Source organism: Bos mutus, chromosome 9, assembly GCF_027580195.1.
Source record: "Bos mutus isolate GX-2022 chromosome 9, NWIPB_WYAK_1.1, whole genome shotgun sequence".
Taxonomy (NCBI): Eukaryota; Metazoa; Chordata; class Mammalia; order Artiodactyla; family Bovidae; genus Bos; species Bos mutus.
The window spans coordinates 39757757-39775743 of NC_091625.1; positions in this window are offsets into that span (position 1 = coordinate 39757757).

Consider the following 17987-nt stretch of genomic DNA (forward strand, 5'->3'; position numbering starts at 1 on the left):
GAAATTCAGTAACATTTAATATTGTCAATCTTCTTGTAAGTTGTACCAATGCTTTCTTATGTCAGTCTCCCAAATCAATAGAAATAAGAACAAACATTAACAACTGGGACCTAGTCAAACTTACAAGCTTTTACACAGCAAGGCAAACCATAAACAAAATGAAAACACAACCTACAGAATGGAGAAAATATTTGCAAATGATGAGACCAACAAGGGACTAACTTCCAAAATATACAAACAGCTCACAACTCAAAAATAAAAAACAAACAACCCTATTAAAAAATGGGTAGGAGACCTAAATAGACATTTCTCCAAAGAAGGCATACAGATGGTCAATAGGTGCATGAAAAGATGCTCAACATCACTAATTATTATTAGAGAAATGCAAAGCAAAACTACGAGGTGTCACCTCCCACCAGTGAGAATGGCCACCATCAAAAAGTCTGCAAATAATAAATGCTAGAGTGGACGTGGAGGAAAGGGAACCCTTCGACACTATTGGGAGGAATGTAAGCTGGTACAGCCACTACAGACAAAAGTATGGAGGTTCCTTAAAAAACTAAAAATAGAGCTACCATATGACCTAGCAATCCCACTCCTGGGCATATATCTGGAGAAAACGGTACCTCAGAAGGATACATGCACCCCAGTGTTCACTTTAGTACTATTTACAATAGCCAAGACATGAAGGCAACTTAAATGCCCATCAACAGAGAGATGGATACAGAAGATGTAGTGTGTGTGTGTGTGTGTGTATATATATATATAATGGAATATTATTAAACCATAAAAATAACCAAATAGTGCCATTTGCAGCAACACAGATGGACCTAGAGATTGTCATAATGAATGAAGTCAAAGACAGATATCATATGATACTGCTTATACATGGAAATCTAAAAATAAGGGTACAAATGAACTTATCTACAAAACAGAAAGAGAGTTTCCGAAAACAAAAGCAACCTTATGTTTCTAAGGGGTAAGCAGGGGAGGAATAAATTGGGAGGTTGGGATTGACATATACACAGTACTATATGTATATATAAAATAGATAACTAATAAGGACAGAGTGCATAGCACTGGGAACTCTACTCTGCAATGACTTATACAGGAAAAGAATCTAAAAAAGAGTGGATGTATGTGTAACGGATTCACTTTGCTGTACACCTGAAACTAATACAACATTGTAAATCAACTATATTCTAATAAAAATTCAAAAAGCAAAAACCATGCTCTCTTCTCAAGGTATGATTAATATGATTTGTTTTACTCATGATATGTTTACATGAATCTTAACTAGTTTAAAAAACTGGGCTGAAGACCTAAATAGACATTTCTCCAAAGAAGACATACAGATGGCCAACAGGCATATGAAAAGATGCTCAACATCGCTAATTATTAGAGAAATGCAAATAAGAGCTATAATGAGGTACCACATCAAGCCAGTCAGAATGGCCATCACTAAAAAGTTGACAAATAACAAAAGCTGGAGAGGATGTGGAAAAAAGGAAACTCTCTTACACTGTTGGTAGGATGTTAGTTGGTGTAGCTACTAACAGTATGGCAGGTCCTCAGAAAATGAAAAACAGAATTAGCATATGATCCAGCAATCCCATTCTTGGGAATATATACAGACAAAACCGTAATTCAAAAAGATACATGCACCCTCCACCCACTATGTTCATAACAGCACTATTCACAATAGCCAAGGTATGGAAACAATCTAAATGTCATTGGACAGATGAATAGATAAAGAATATGTGGTATAAATACACAAGGGAGTATTACCCATAAAAAAGAAATGCCATTTGCAGCAACATGGATACAACTAGAGATTATATGTAAGTAGAGATTCATACCAAATGAAGTTAAGTCAGAAAGACAAATACCATATGATATCACTTATATTTGGAATCTAAAATATGACAGAAACCATAATGGAAAAGAATATATAAAAATGAATGTATTATTATATGTGTAACTGTATCACTTTGCTGTACAGCAATAATTGACATTGTAAATAATCTATACTTCAATCAAAATATATTAAAAATATCATCAATCTTTTAAAAAATTTTAGCAATTCTAATACATATGTACTGGTATCTCAATATGGCTTTAATTTGCATTTCCAAGCTGACCAATGATGTTGAACCTTTTTTCAGGTGCTTATTAGTACATGAAAGATCATTAGTATCATCAGCCTTCTGTGTAGTGTCTAAGGCGTCTTTCTACTTTTAAGGTGTTTTATGCATTCTTTACATATTCTGAATATAAGTCCTTTGTCATATACATGCATCACAAATATTTTTTAATTTTGATGAGGTCCAATTTTTCCATTTTTAGTATGTGTATATATATATCCTAAGAAACGCTTGACTACCCCAAGGTGTGAAGATAGTCACCTCTATTTCCTTCTAATAGATTTTAGTTTTAGCTCTTTTCTCTGAGCCACCTCAAAATAATTTTTGTGTAAGATGTGAGGTCAAGGATCTTTTTTCTTATACAAATATCTAGGAGTAGGGAGAAGCAATAGGAAGTAAATTAATACAGGACATCACGGTACCAGTGTGCTGACCATCCGTGAGGATGACAGACACAGAAGCAGCGGAGATTTGTAGTCACCCCAAGGGGTAGCTTCAAAAGCGTTTGAAGGGGGCTCCCCTGGGGGCCTAGTGTTTAAGAATCCACCTTGCAATGCAGGGGACACTGGTTTGATCCCTGGTCCAGGAAGATCCCACATGCCTCAGGGCAACGAAGTTCATGGACCACAACTACCGAGCCAGCACTCTAGAGCCCTTGCACGGCAACTGCTGAGCCCATGTGCTGCAACTATTAGAGCCTGTGTGCCTAGTGTCCATGCTCCCCAACGAGAGAAGCCACTGCCATGAGAAGCCCACACACTGCAACTAGGGAGTAGCCCCCACTCGCCGCAACTAGAGGAAAGCCTGTGTGCAGCAACAGACTCACCACAGCCATAAATAAATACATCTTAAAAAAAAAAAAAGAAAAAAGTGTTTGGGGGAAGCCAATTCCCAACCTCAACATTGTTTAAGAGGGAATACCTTTCTAATGTCCAAGAGCAGAAAAGGGCTTCCCAAGTAGCCCACTGGTAAAGAATCCACCTGCCAATGCAGGAGGCTCAGGAGAGGCAGCTCCTGTCTCTAGGTCAGGAAGATCTCCTGGAAGAGGAAATGGCAACCCATTCCTGTATTTTTGCCTGGGAAATCCCATGGACAGAGGAGCCTGTGGGGCTACAGCCCATGGGGTCACAAAGAGATGGACATAACAGCACAAAATCCTTCCTAATGTCCAAGAACAGAAAAAGCTTGATTAACAAGGGTCCCCATGGGACTTTTTTGGTGGTCTAGTGGCTAAGACTCCATGCTCCCAATGCAAGGGGCCCTGGTTTGATCCCAGATCAGGGAACCAGATCCTTACATGCTGCAACTGAAGATCGAAGATCATGTATGCTGCAACTAAGACCCAGTGTGGCCAAATAAGTAAATAAAAAGACAACTGATATTCTAAAAACAAAACAAAACAAGGGTCCCCATGAGTTGATTCCATGATGTTTCCCATTATATTCTCATCTCATTGCAGAAAAGAACATAGACATTGAGCTGGTTAAATTTCACAAGACTAATGCCACTTGTGATCCCTAATAACTGAGTTCTAACATTCACCACATCAGCCATATCAACAAGGTGCAACAGAAGGAACACGAATTTTGGAGACAGACTTAGGCTTGAAATCTGGCCCTTCTGCCTTTGCTGCAGTTCATGGGGTCACAAAGAGTTGGACATGACCTAGTGACTGAACAACAGCAACTGCCTTTGAACTGTGCAGCCTTGGATAAGTTACTGAAACTTATTTTGTTTTCTTATCTTTTCTTGTTTTATTATCTATAAAATGCCAAAAATAGCATCTATCTCAGAGCTTAAGGATTAAATAAGAAATATGTGTTGTGCCCAGCAGATGCCTGGCCCATAGTAGACTCTCAATAAATGTGCATTCTACTGTTTTTCTCTTTCCTCTGCAATTTCTATGTGCTTGAATATGTGTTTCTAGTGTAAATAATATGTTTAATACCCTTTATTTCATTCATTTGATGGTCTATCTTAAGACAGAAGATGACATCTACAGATTTCCTTTTCTTGGGCTCTAAAATCACTGCGGATGATGACTGTAGCCATGAAATTGGAAGATGATTGCTTCTTGGCAGGAAAGCTATGACAAACCTAGACTGTGTTAAAAAGCAAAGAAATCACTTTGCTGACAAAGGTCTGTATAGTCAAGACTACAGTCTTTCAAAATTCAGACTTAATTGAAGAAAGTAGGGAAAACCATTAGGCCATTAAGCTATGACCTAAATCAAATCCCTTATGATTATACAGTGGAACTGACAAACAGATTCAAGGGATTAAACCCGATAGAGTGCCTGAAGAACTATGGATGGAAGTTCATGACACTGTTTGGGAGGCAGTGATCAAAAGCATCCCCAAGAAAAAGGAATTCAAAAAGGCAAAATGGCTGTCTGAAGAGGCTTTACAAACTGCTGAGAAAAGAAGAGAAGCAAAATGCAAGGAGAAAAGGGAAGATATACCCGTCAAAATGCAGAGTTCCAAAGAATATCAAAGAGAGATTAGAAAGTCTTCCTAAGTGAAAAATGCAAAGAAATAGAGGAAAACAAAGAATGGGAAAAACTAGAGATCTCTTCAAGAAAATTAGAGATTCCAAGGGAACATTTCATGCACAGATGGTGTGCACACAATAAACGGCAGAAATGGTAAGGACCTGACAGAAGCAGAAGATATTAAGAAGAGGTGGCAAGAATACACAGAAGAACTGTACAAAAAAGATCTTAATAACCCAGATAATCACGACGGTGTGATCACTCACCTAGAGCCAGACATCTTGGAGTGCGAAGTCAAGTGGGCCTTAAGAAGCATCACTACAAACAAAGCTAGTGGAGGTGATGGAATTCCAGCTAAGCTATTTCAAATCATAAAAGGTGGTGCTGTGAAAGTGCTGCACTCGATATGCCAGCAAATTTGGAAAACTCAGCAGTGGCCACAGGACTGGAAAAGGTCAGTTTTCATTCCAGTCCCAAAGAAAGGCAACACTAAAGAATGTTCAAGCTACTGCACAATTGCACTCATTTCACATGTTAGCAAAGTAATGCTCAAAATTCTCCAAGTCAGGCTTGAACAGTATGTGAACTGAGAATTCCCAGATGTTCACACTGGATTTAGGAAAGGCAGAGCAGCAGAGATCAAATTTCCAACATCCATTGGATCAAAGAAAAATCAAGAGAGTTTCAGAAAAACATCTACTACTGCTTCAGTGACAACATTAAAGCCTTTGACTGTATGGATCACAACAAACTGGAAAATTCTTAGAGAGATGGGAATACCAGACCACCTTACCTGCCTCCTGCAAAACCTGTATGCAGGTCAAGAAGCAACAGTTAGAACTGGACGTGGAACAACAGACTGGTTCCAAATTGGGAAAGGAATACGTCAAGGCTGTATACTGTCACCCTGTTTATTTAACTTATATTCAGAGTACATCATGTGAAATGCTGGGCTGGAGGAAGCACAAGCTAGAATCAAGATTTTGGGGAGAAATATCAATGTCAGATATGCAGATGACACCACTTTTATGGCAGAAAGTGAAGGGGAACACTAAAGAGCCTCTTGATGAAAGTGAAAGAGGAGAGTGAAAAAGCTGGCTTAAAACTCAACATTCAGAAAACTAAGATCATGGCATCTGGTTTCATCACTTCATGGCAAATAGATGGGGAAACAATGGAAACAGTGACAGACTTTATTTTGGGGGGCTCCAAAATCACAGCAGATGGTGACTACAGCCACGAAATTAAAAGACGCTTGCTCCTTGGAAGAATAGCTATGACCAACCTGGACAGCATATTAAAAAGCAGAGGCATTACTTTGCCGACAAAGGTCTGTTAAGGCAAAGCTGTGGTTTTTCCAGTAGTCATGTATGGATGTGAGAGTTGGACCATAAAGAAGGCTGAGCGCCAAAGAATTGATGCTTTTGAACTGTGGTGCTGGAGAAGACTCTTGAGAGCCCTTTGGAAAGTAAGGAGGTCAAACCGGTCAATCCTAAAGGAAATCAATCCTGAATATTCATTAGAAGGACTAATACTGAAGCTGAAGCTCCAAATCTTTGGCCACCTGATGTGAAGAGCTGACTCACTGGAAAAGACACTGATGCTAGGAAAGACTGAAGGCAGGAGGAGAAGTGGATGACAGAGGATGAGATGGTCACTGACTCTATGGACATGAATTTGAGCAAACTCTGGGAGATGGAGGACAGAGAAGCCTGGCATGCTGCAGTCCATGGGGTCGCAAAGAGTTGGACACGACTGAGCGAATGAACAACAGCATGGTCTTTCCAGTAGTCGGGTACAGTTGTGAGAGCCAGGCAATGAAGAAGGCAGAGTGCCGAAGAATTTATGCTTTTGAATTGTAGTGCTGGAGAAGACTCTTGAGAGTCCCTTGGAAAGCAAGGAGGTCAAACCAGTCAATCTTAAAAGAAATCAACCCTGAATGCTCTTTAGAAGGACTGATGCTGAAGCTGAATCTTCAATACTTTGGCTACCTGATGTGAACAGCTGACTCATTGGAAAAGGCCCTGATGCAGGGAAAGACTGAAGGTAGAAGGAGAAGGGGGTTACAGAGGATGAGATGGTTGGATGGCATCACCAATTCAATGGACATGAACTTGGGCAAACTCCAGGAGATGGTGAGGGACAGGAAGCCTGGCATGCTGCAGTCCACGGGGTCGCAAAGAGTTGGACATGACTGAGCGACTGAACAACAACCACAACAATGACGACATCTTCATCTATATAGACTACTAGGTTAGTCACTTGCAGGTCAAGAAGGACACCACCCTTCATGCCAGGGAGCACTCTTACAAGCAGAAGGTTATGTAACAGGCATCCGGGTTCAGCTTCTTTAATGAAACTCTACTAAAAAATGGACATCTTTTTTTTTTGGGTGGGGGTGTTAGTTCTAAAAGGTCTTGTAGGTCTTCATAGAACCGTTCAACTTCAGCTTCTTCAGCATTACTGGTTGGGGTATAGACTGGGATTACTGTGATATTGAATGGTTTGCTTTGGAAACGAACAGAGATCATTCTGTCGTTTTTGAGATTGCATCCAAGTACTGCATTTCGGACTCTTTTGTTGACCATGATGGCCACTCCATTTATTCTGAGGGATTCCTGCCCACAGTAGTAGATATAATGGTCATCTGAGTTAAATTCACCCATTCCCGTCCATTTCAGTTCACTGATTCCTAGAATGTCAACATTCACTCTTGCCATCTCTTATTTGACGACTTCCAATTTGCCTTGATTCATGGACCTGATATTCCAGGTTCCTATGCAATATTGCTCTTTACAGCATCGGACCTTGCTTCTATCACCAGTCACATCCACAGCTGGGTATTCTTCTTGCCTTGGCTCCTTTTAGAACTAACACCCCAAAAAGATGTCCTTTTCATTATAGGGGACTGCAATGCAAAAGTAGGAAGTCAAGAAACACCTGGACTAACAGGCAAATTTGGCCTTGCAATACGGAATGAAGCAGGGCAAAGACTAATAGAGTTTTGCCAAGAAAATGCACTGGTCATAACAAACACCCTCTTCCAACAACACAAGAGAAGACTCTATACATGGACATCACCAGATGGTCAACACCAAAATCAGATTGATTATATTCTTTGCAGCCAAAGATGGAGAAGCTCTATACAGTCAGCAAAAACAAGACCAGGAGCTGACTGTGGCTCAGACCGTGAACTCCTTATTGCCAAATTCAGACTGAAGTTGAAGAAAGTAGGGAAAACCACTAGACCATTCAGGTATGACCTAAATCAAATCCCTTATGATTATACAGTGGAAGTGAGAAATAGATTTAAGAGCCTAGATCTGATAGATAGAGTGCCTGATGAACTATGGAATGAGGTTCGTGACATTGTACAGGAGACAGGGATCAAGACCATCCCCATGGAAGAGAAATGCAAAAAAGCAAAATGGCTGTCTGGGGAGGCCTTACAAATAGCTGTGAAAAGAAGAGAAGCGAAAAGCAAAGGAGAAGGGGAAAGATATAAACATCCGAATGCAGAGTTCCAAAGAATAGCAAGAAGAGATAAGAAAGCCTTCTTCAGCGAACAATGCAAAGAAATAGAGGAAAACAACAGAATGGGAAAGACTAGAGATCTCTTCAAGAAAATCAGAGATACTAAAGGAACATTTCATGCAAAGATGGGCTCGATAAAGGACAGAAATGGTATGGACCTAACAGAAGCAGAAGATATTAAGAAGAGGTGGCAAGAATACACAGAAGAACTGTACAAAAAAGATCTTCACAACCCAGATAATCACGATGGTGTGATCACTGACCTAGAGCCAGACATCCTGGAATGTGAAGTCAAGTGGGCCTTAGAAAGCATCACTATGAACAAAGCTAGTGGAGGTGATGGAATTCCAGTTGAGCTATTCCAAATCCTGAAAGATGATGCTGTGAAAGTGCTGCACTCAACATACCAGCAAATTTGGAAAACTCAGCAGTGGCCACAGGACTGGAAAAGGTCAGTTTTCATTCCAATCCCAAAGAAAGGCAATGCCAAAGAATGCTCAAACTACTGCATGATTGCACTCATCTCACACGCTAGTAAAGTAATGCTTAAAATTCTCCAAGCCAGGCTTCAGCAATACATGAACCGTGAACTTCCTGATATTCAAGCTGGTTTTAGAAAAGGCAGAGGAACCAGAGATCAAATTACCAACATCTGCTGGATCATAGAAAAAGCAAGAGAGTTCCAGAAAAACATCTATTTCTGCTTTATTGACTATGCCAAAGTCTTTGACTGTGTGGATCACAATAAACTGTGGAAAATTCTGAAGGAGATGGGAATACCAGACCACTTGACCTGCTTCTTGAGAAATTTGTATGCAGGTCAGGAAGCAACAGTTAGAACTGGACATGGAACAACAGACTGGTTCCAAATAGGAAAAGGAGTTCATCAAGGCTATATATTGTCACCCTGTTTATTTAACTTCTATGCAGAGTACATCATGAGAAACGCTGGACTGGAAGAAACACAAGATGGAATCAAGATTGCCGGGAGAAATATCAATAACCTCAGATATGCAGATGATACCACCCTTATGGCAGAAAGTGAAGAGGAACTCAAAGCCTCTTGATGAAAGTGAAAGTGGAGAGTGAAAAAGTTGACTTAAAGCTCAACATTCAGTAAATGAAGATCATGGCATCTGGTCCCACCACTTCATGAGAAATAGATGGGGAAACAGTGGAAACAGTGTCAGACTTTATTTTTCTGGGCTCCAAAATGACTACAGATGGTGACTGCAGCCATGAAATTAAAAGATGCTTACTCCTTGGAAGGAAAGTTATGACCAACCTAGATAGCATATTCAAAAGCAGAGACAGTACTTTGCCAACAAAGGTCCGTCTAGTCAAGGCTATGGTTTTTCCAGTGGTCATGTATGGATGTGAGAGTTGGACTGTGAAGAAGGCTGAGCGCCGAAGAATTGATGCTTTTGAACTGTGGTGTTGGAGAAGACTCTTGAGAGTCCCTTGGACTGCAAGGAGATCCAACCAGTCCATCCTAAAGGAGATCAGCCCTGGGATTTCTTTGGAAGGAATGATGCTAAAGCTGAAACTCCAGTACTTTGGCCACCCCATGCGAAGAGTTGACTCATTGGAAAAGACTCTGATGCTGGGAGGGATTGGGGGCAAGAGGAGAAGGGAACGACAGAGGATGAGATGGCTGGATGGCATCACTGACTCGATGGACACAAGTCTCAGTGAACTCCTGGAGTTGGTGATGGACAGGGAGGCCTGGCGTGCTATGATTCATGGGGTCACAAAGAGTCGGACACGACTGAGTGACTGATCTGATCTGACTAAAAAATGAGGCACTACTTCACTATGTTTTGGTAGATTTACCCATCATCTCCTTTTTTCTACCTCAACAAGAAGTTCATTAAATTGTCTTTCATACCACTTATACCTATAGCTATACCAATGAGAGCAACTGTCATTTCTGGACAAACAATTGCAATATGAAGTAGAAACCATCTACCCAGTCTGGATCCAAAAAGTACATCATTCCTCCACTTCTCCAATGCAGTTCTTGTGAATTACTTCCAGCTCCTGAGTGATCAGATCTCAAAAAGACATGGTCCAGAGATATGTAACACTCCTAACTATCAATACTCTTGTACCATTCACATGCGAAAGACTGCAGGAACAAAAAGAGCTCCTGAGTTTTGCCTTTTAGTCCCTGTATGCTGGGTTTGGAAGGTCTGGCCCACTAAGGGGTGAGGGGGAAAGAGATGAAGAGGAAGAGATGCTCTCTCTGTGATAGTACAAGGAGTTGTTCTGAGAAGAGCAGCCTGTAGTGGGTGAGCCTGGCTGTTCCAGCACCCCAGCCTGCTGGTCAGTGTTCTGGCAGAAAGGCCTGATGGAGTTGAAGTGGTTTGAGCCCAAACTCCTATCCAATAAAATAAAGTTCCCTTCCAAAAGGTCCTGCACTTAGGAGAAACTGCTAGAAGCATCATCCAAATTGAGCAAGGCATGAGCAACGAAGCCAAAGGGAAGAACAGGTCCAAATGAAAACAGGGGAGGGAGCAGAAGAGGTGGGTCCAGAAAATCCAAAGTAATTTTCCCCCTAATCTATTCATAGAAACTAAAACATATCTCAAAATCTTTTCTAAAAACCCCCACTTTCTTGATGTACCAATGGTTTAAAAAGTTTCACATATTTTTCTATATAAGAAACAGATTTATATTTGCTTCTCTACTCACACTATGTATATAAAAGCTCTTTTGGTATGAACAAGGAGCTTAGCATTGACTGTAATATAATGTATGTGTATAATTACTTATTTGTAATTCATAGAAAGAAGACAATCCAAAAGAGAACCACAAGTTAAGCAGGGGTCCCTGCCAACTAAATTATGTTAACAGTTCTTTTATGATGGTTTGTAACATGTTCTTTGTTTCTAGTGAGGACTAGAAATAGGAAAATAACCTTTTAAGCAGAAATTCAAGGTGGGTCTCATGTAGCCTTAATAATATCTGGTGACTTTCTTCTGAAATTTCCCTATATCATTTAGCTATCCTATTATTTTTAATGTTTGGTCTTGTATCTTGACACCAATTAGGTAGTGCACTTGTTAAAGCAATGACCATGCTTCTGATTTTGTTCACCTTTGAATCTCCCAGGGCCTTGTACATATAAAGAATGTCCAAGTATATTGTTAAGTGAGCAGGTTGGGCACATGGAACAACTTTCTAAGTTGAAAGTTCTAAAATTGGTTAGTGGCCTAAGTGAGGCCACCTATTCTTATTGTTGGACACTATTAACCCTGGTGGCTCCAACGGTAAAGTGTCTGCCTACTATGCAGGAGACTTGGGTTCAATCCCTGGGTTGGGAAGATCCCCTGGAGAAGGGAATGGCAACCCACTCCAGTATTCTTGCCTGGAGAATCCCATGGACAGAGGAGCCTGGTGGGCTACAGTCCATGGGGTCACAGAGTCGGACACGACTGAGTGACTTCACACACACACATTAACCATCATGTTGCCCTTGGGTGGCCTAATCCATGTGACTTGCGTAGTCTCTTTGCATTGTTCTTTTCCCTGTGTTCTGCAGGAACACAAAATAATAAAAAGGCTGGACATCTTATCTGGAACTCACCCTAGCCAACAGAATTAACTTTTGTTTGCTCCAAAGACTAAAGAATGAAAACAACGGATCTCGAATCTAGATCTTTTCACAGATCTAGTTTCAGCAAACAAGTCAGTCTCAAGCCCAGCCCAGCCACCGCACCCTCTCTAATTCAGAGAAGCGAACAAATGAATTCTGCAACGTTTTAATCCTCTTTAAAAAAGTAGGAAGATACTCCAAATTAAAGCCGTCTAAAATTCTTCCCATGTACCTGCACAAAAACTTATTGACACCTAACTTAAAATATTGTTACCAAAACCAAATGAATATCCAGTATTCAATCCAGTGTCTCACAAACAGATGTTTCATGGAACACCACTTCAAAGATTTAAAAAAACAGAAGTTTACATGGTGAAATATGTCTGAAAAAAATCTGGGATAAACTCAAAGTACAGGCTTTCTCAGAGCCTTTAATATGCTGATGACATTGTGAATTTCTAGGAAGTGATATAATGCACCCTTTTCCATGTTTATTGACCAAAGAACTCCTTTTTTCCCTGCACCTCCAAAGAATGCTCAACAGAAAACAATTTGGAAATCCTTATGGTTGCCTCCTCCACAACTTTGCTCTGCTTCTCCTTGCTGTCAGCAGCCTGACTGGTTCATCTCAACCACTCTTTCCATGGTGACTAAGACCCTCCCCTCAGACAGTGATTAGACCAAACCCAACACATTTGATCTTATCCCCTTGGTTCAAGCATGAGCATGTCATACAAATCTGGCTGATAAAATCTGAGAGAAAATCTTTTGAGGAGTTTTCTCGGAGGATTTCTCTCAAATTAAAAAAAAAAAAAACCAAGACAATCACATTCCTTTTTCTGTGTCTGGGCTTCTCTGTATGAGCTGGCAACTGTTGCCACATCTCAGGATCACAGAGGGAGCCAACTTCAGAGGCTAAGCTGAATTGCCCAGGATCACTGAGAAGAAAGAGGGAGACAGCCAGGATCCTTGAGGGCAGTAAATCACTGATTTTACCAGCCCAGGAACTGTCCTGTCTTTGGAATTCTCTTCTGGGACATTACAGAAGTCCTTATTTTAAAAGTCAGCTTTAATTGTTCTATTTTCTTAAAAAGTATTTGCAGTCAAAAGCATCCAGATATGGGGGTCTAACTAGTTAGAGCTTGAATGCCACTGGTACAAGTATGGAACATTTAAAATATGTGTTGCTGCTAAGTCGCGTCAGTCGTGTCCGACTGTGTGTGACCCCATGGACTGTAGCCTACCATGCTCCTCCATCCATGGGATTCTCCAGGCAAGAGTACTGGAGTGGGTTGCCATTGCCTTCTCCAAAATATGTGTTAGGCAATGTTGATTGTTAAAAACCAGTAGCTTACTTCAAATTAAGTATCTCCTATCATGATTACTGGGCTTTTCAATCTTTATATTTAAATTAATGACTCTACTATCAGCATTTTTAGTGTCACTAAATTAGAAAATTAAACATTTATTCCTTAGCAGCGGCAACAGGCTATGATGATAAACTATCATCAGAGCACTGGAACAATAAAATCCGTAACTAACCGATGAGACCCCTCTGAGCCTCTCAGGAAGCAGAATGTGCATAGCAGCCCGTGTCTCTCTGTGGTCGCCTGGCATGGGCTGCACCATGCGTGGGCTGACTGTTCTCCCTTTTGCATTCAACACATTTGTGTAGCATCCTCCCTGTGTGCAAAACTCTGGGCAAGATTCCCTTTCCCTGTCCTCCAAGCCCTACTTCCTTCTGAAAGTCCTATTTGCATCTCATTTCCGTGAAACCTCCCTAATTCCTGCAGCTTCCACTAAGCAACCTTTCAAAAGAATTCTTCCAAGACCTAGTCTGAACCACTTCCTTTGGCATTAAATTGTACTCACCCTGTATTTTCTCAAATCAGTGTTCTATCTGGGCCCCCCTGTGGAATGAAAGTAGTAGAGAGAAGATGGAGGTGATAAGAATACTGTCTAAGTTGATGGTTCTCAAGTCTGTCAGACCCAACACCTCCTTTTATATGAAATATTTTTGTAATATCATTTACCTATTATGAAATTCACAGATAAGGTAACTGACCTATACATATAACTTCAAAATATATCAATACAATGCTCTAGACATAATCAATACAATGCTCTAGACATAGTTTAAAAGAGAACAGTGCAGTAACTTATGATAAAGTAATATCTATCTCAATATGTAAATGACTGACATGATTATACTGCGTTAGAAGCCACAGTGAATTACAGAGAAAACGCAGACTGACAGAAGATGCTGTTTTACAACTCAAATACCACACACCACGGTATTAGTGATGTGACTTTATGAAAGGATGTACAATATTTGCTGAGGTTAAAAAAGAAAAGCCAAAATACAACTTACTTTGATATATGTGGTAGGCTCATTTCTAGAATTTTGTTCAGTTGTGTCTGACTCTTTGTGACCCCATGGACTGCAGCACACCAGGCCTCCCTGTCCAACACCAATTCCCGGAGCTTGTTCAAACTCATGTCCATTGAGTTGGAGACACCATCCAACCATCTCATCCTCTGATGTCGCCTTCTCCTCCTGTCCTCAATCTTTCCCAGCATCAGGGTCTTTTCAAATCAGTCAGTTCTTCGCATCAGGTGGCAAAAGTATTGGAGTTTCAGCTTCAACATCAGTCCTTCCAATGAATATTCAGGACTGATTTCCTTTAGGATGGACTGGTTGGATCTCCTTGCAATCTGAGGGACTCTCAAGAGTCTTCTCCAACACCACAGTTCAAAAGTATCAATTCTTCAGTGCTCAGCTTTCTTTATAGTCCAACTCTCAAAGCCATACATGACTATGGGAAAAAACATAACTTTGACTAGACGGATGTTTGTTGGCAAAGTAATATCTCTGCTTTTTAATATGCTGTCTAGGTTGGTCATAACTTTTCTTCCAAGGAGTAAGCACCTTTCAATTTCATGGCTGAAGTCACCATCTGCAGTGATTTTGGAGCCCCAAAAAATAAAGTCTGCCACTGTTTCCCCATCTATTTGCCCATGAAGTGATGGGACTGGATGCCATGATCTTAGTTTTCTGAATATTGAGCTTTAAGCCAACTTTTTCACTCTCCTCTTTCACTTTCATCAAGAGGCTTTTTAGTTCCTCTTCACTTTCTGCCATAAGGATGGTGTCATCTGCATATCTGAGGTTATTGATATTTCTCCCAGCAATCTTGATTCCAGCTTGTGCTCCCTCCAGCCCAGAGTTTCTCACAATGTACTCTGCATATAAGTTAAATAAGCAGGGTGACAATATACAGCCTTGACATACTCCTTTTCCTATTTGCAACCAGTCTGTTGTTCCATGTCCAGTTCTAACTGTTGCTTCCTGACCTGCATACAAATTTCTCAAGAGGCAGGTCAGGTGGTCTGGTATTCCCATCTCTTGAAGAATTTTCCATAGTTTGTTGTGATCCACCCAGTCAAAGGCTTTGGCATAGTCAATAAAGCAGAAATAGATGTTTTTCTGGAACTCACTTGCTTTTTTGATGATCCAACGGATGTTGGCAATTTGATCTCTGGTTCCTCTGCCTTTTCTAAAACTAGCTTGAACATCTGGAGGTTCATGGTTCACGTACTGTTGAAGTCTGGCTTGGAGAATTTTGAGCATTACTTTACTAGTGTGTGAGATGAGTGCAATTGTGTGGTAGATTGAGCATTCTTTGGCATTGCCTTTCTTTGGGATTGGAATGAAAACTGACCTTTTCCAGTCCTGTGGCCACTGCTGCATTTTCCAAATTTGCTGGCATATTGAGTGCAGCAATTTAGCATATATTAAAACTATGGAAAAAACACTTTCTGTTTATATGTAAAGTACATGTTGTTTAACATGTAAAATGAGTCTGGTTCTATGTTCAAATAAGTATCAACAGGTTTTTCACCTAATGAATGACTGAAAGGATATTCAAAAGTTGCAAGGGATACAGGACAATTCTTCATGTGGGGCACAGTCCTGCACATTCTAGCAGGTCCAGCAACTCTGGCCTTTATCCACTGCAGGCCAGAAATATGCCCCAATCATTAGATAACCCCTAAAATCCCCACAAATAGATTCAAGGGATTAGATCTGATAGACAGAGCGCCTGAAGAACTATGGACGGAGGTTTGTAACATTGTACGGGAGGTGGCGATCAAAACCATCCCCAAGAAAAAGAAACGTAAAAAGGCAACGCAGTTGTCTGAGGAGACCTTACAAATAGCTAAGAAAACAAGAGAAGCAAAAGACAAAAGAGGAAAGGAAAGATATATCCATCTGAATGCAGAGTTCCAGAAAAGAGCAAAGAGAGATAAGAAAGCCTTCTTAAGTGAACAAAGCAAAGAAATAGAGGAAAACAATAGAATGGGAAAGACTAGAGATTTCTTCAAGAAAAGTAGAGATAGCACAAGAACACTTCATGCAATGATGGGCATAATAAAGGACAGAAATAATATGGACCTAAAGGAAGCAGAAGATATTAAGAAGAGGTGGCAAGAATACACAGAGTAAGTAAGTAAGTAAGTGTTAGTCGCTCAGTCATGCCTGACTCTTTGCGACCCCATGGACTGCAGCCCACCAGGCTCCTCTGTCCATGAGATTTTCCAGGCAAGGATACTGGAGTGGGTTGCCATTTCCTTCTCCAGGGGATCTTCCCAACTAGGGACTAACCTGGGTCTCCTGCACTACAGATTCTTTAGCAACTGAGCTACAAGGGAAGCCCAGAATACACAGAATGGTACAAAATAGGTCTTAATGACCCAGATAACCACGATGGTGTGATCACTCACCTACAGTCAGATATCCTGAAGTGTGAAGTCAAGTGGGCCTTAGAAAGCATCACTACGAACAAAGCTAGTGGAAGTGATGGAATTACAAACGAGCTATTTCAAATCATAAAAGGTGATGCTGTGAAAGTGCTGCACTCAACAGCCCAACAAATTTGGAAAACTCAGCAGGCACCACAGGACTGGAAAAGGTCAGTTTTCATTCCAACCCCAAAAGACGGGCAATGTCAAAGAATGTTCAAACTACTGCACAGTTGTGTTCATTTCTCATGCTGGCAAAGTAATGCTCAAAATTCTGCAAGCTAGGCTTCAACAGTATGTCAACCGAGAATTTCCAGATGTTCAAGCTGAATTTAGAAAAGGCAGAGGAATCAGAGATCAAATTGCCAACATCTACTGGATCACAGAAAAAGCATGGGAATTCCAGAAAAACATCTACTTCTGCTTCACGGACTACACTAAAGCTTTTGACTATGTGAATCATAACAAACAATGGAAAATTCTTAAAGAGATGGGAATACCAGACCACCTTACCTACTTCCTGAAAAACCTGTATGCAGATCAAGAAGCAACAATTAGAATTGGACATGGAACAATGGACTGGTTCAAAATTGGTAAAGGAGTACACCAAGGCTGTATATTGTCTTATTTAACTTCTATGTAGAGTACATCATGAGAAATGCCAGGCTGGATGAAGCTCAGTCTGGAATCAAGACTGCTAGGAGAAATATCAATAACCTCAGATATTCAGATGACACCACCCTAACGACAGAAAGTGAAGAGGAACTAAAGAGCCTCTTAATGAATGTGAAAGAGGAGAGTAAAAAGGCTGGCTTATAAATCAACATTCAAAAAACTAAGATCATGGCATCTAGTCCCATCACTTCATGGCAAATAGAGAGGGAAAAAATGGAAACAGTGACAGACTTTATTTTCTTGGGCTCCAAAATCACAGCAGATGGTAACTGCAGCCATGAAATTAAAAGACATTTGTTCCTTGGAAGAAAAGCTATGAAAACCTAGGCAGTGTATTAAAAAGCAGAGATATCACTTTGCTGAGAAAGGTCCGTATAGTCAAAGCTATGGTTTTTCCCATAGCCACATATGGATGTGACAGTTGGACCATAAAGAAGGCTGAGCACTGAAGAATTGATGCTTTCAAATTGTGCTGGAGAAGACTCTTGAGGGTTGTTTGGACAGCAAGCAGATCAAACCAGTCAGTCCTAAAGGAAATCAACCTTGAATATTCATTGGAAGGATTGATGCTGAAGTTCCAATACTTTGGCCACCTGAAGAGGTGACTCACTGGAAAAGGCCCTGATGCTGGGAAAGATTGAGGGCAGGAGGAGAAGGGGATGAGAGAGGATGAGATGGCTGGATGGCATCACCGACTGAACGGACATGGGTTTGAGTAAACTCCAGGAGACGGTGAAGGAC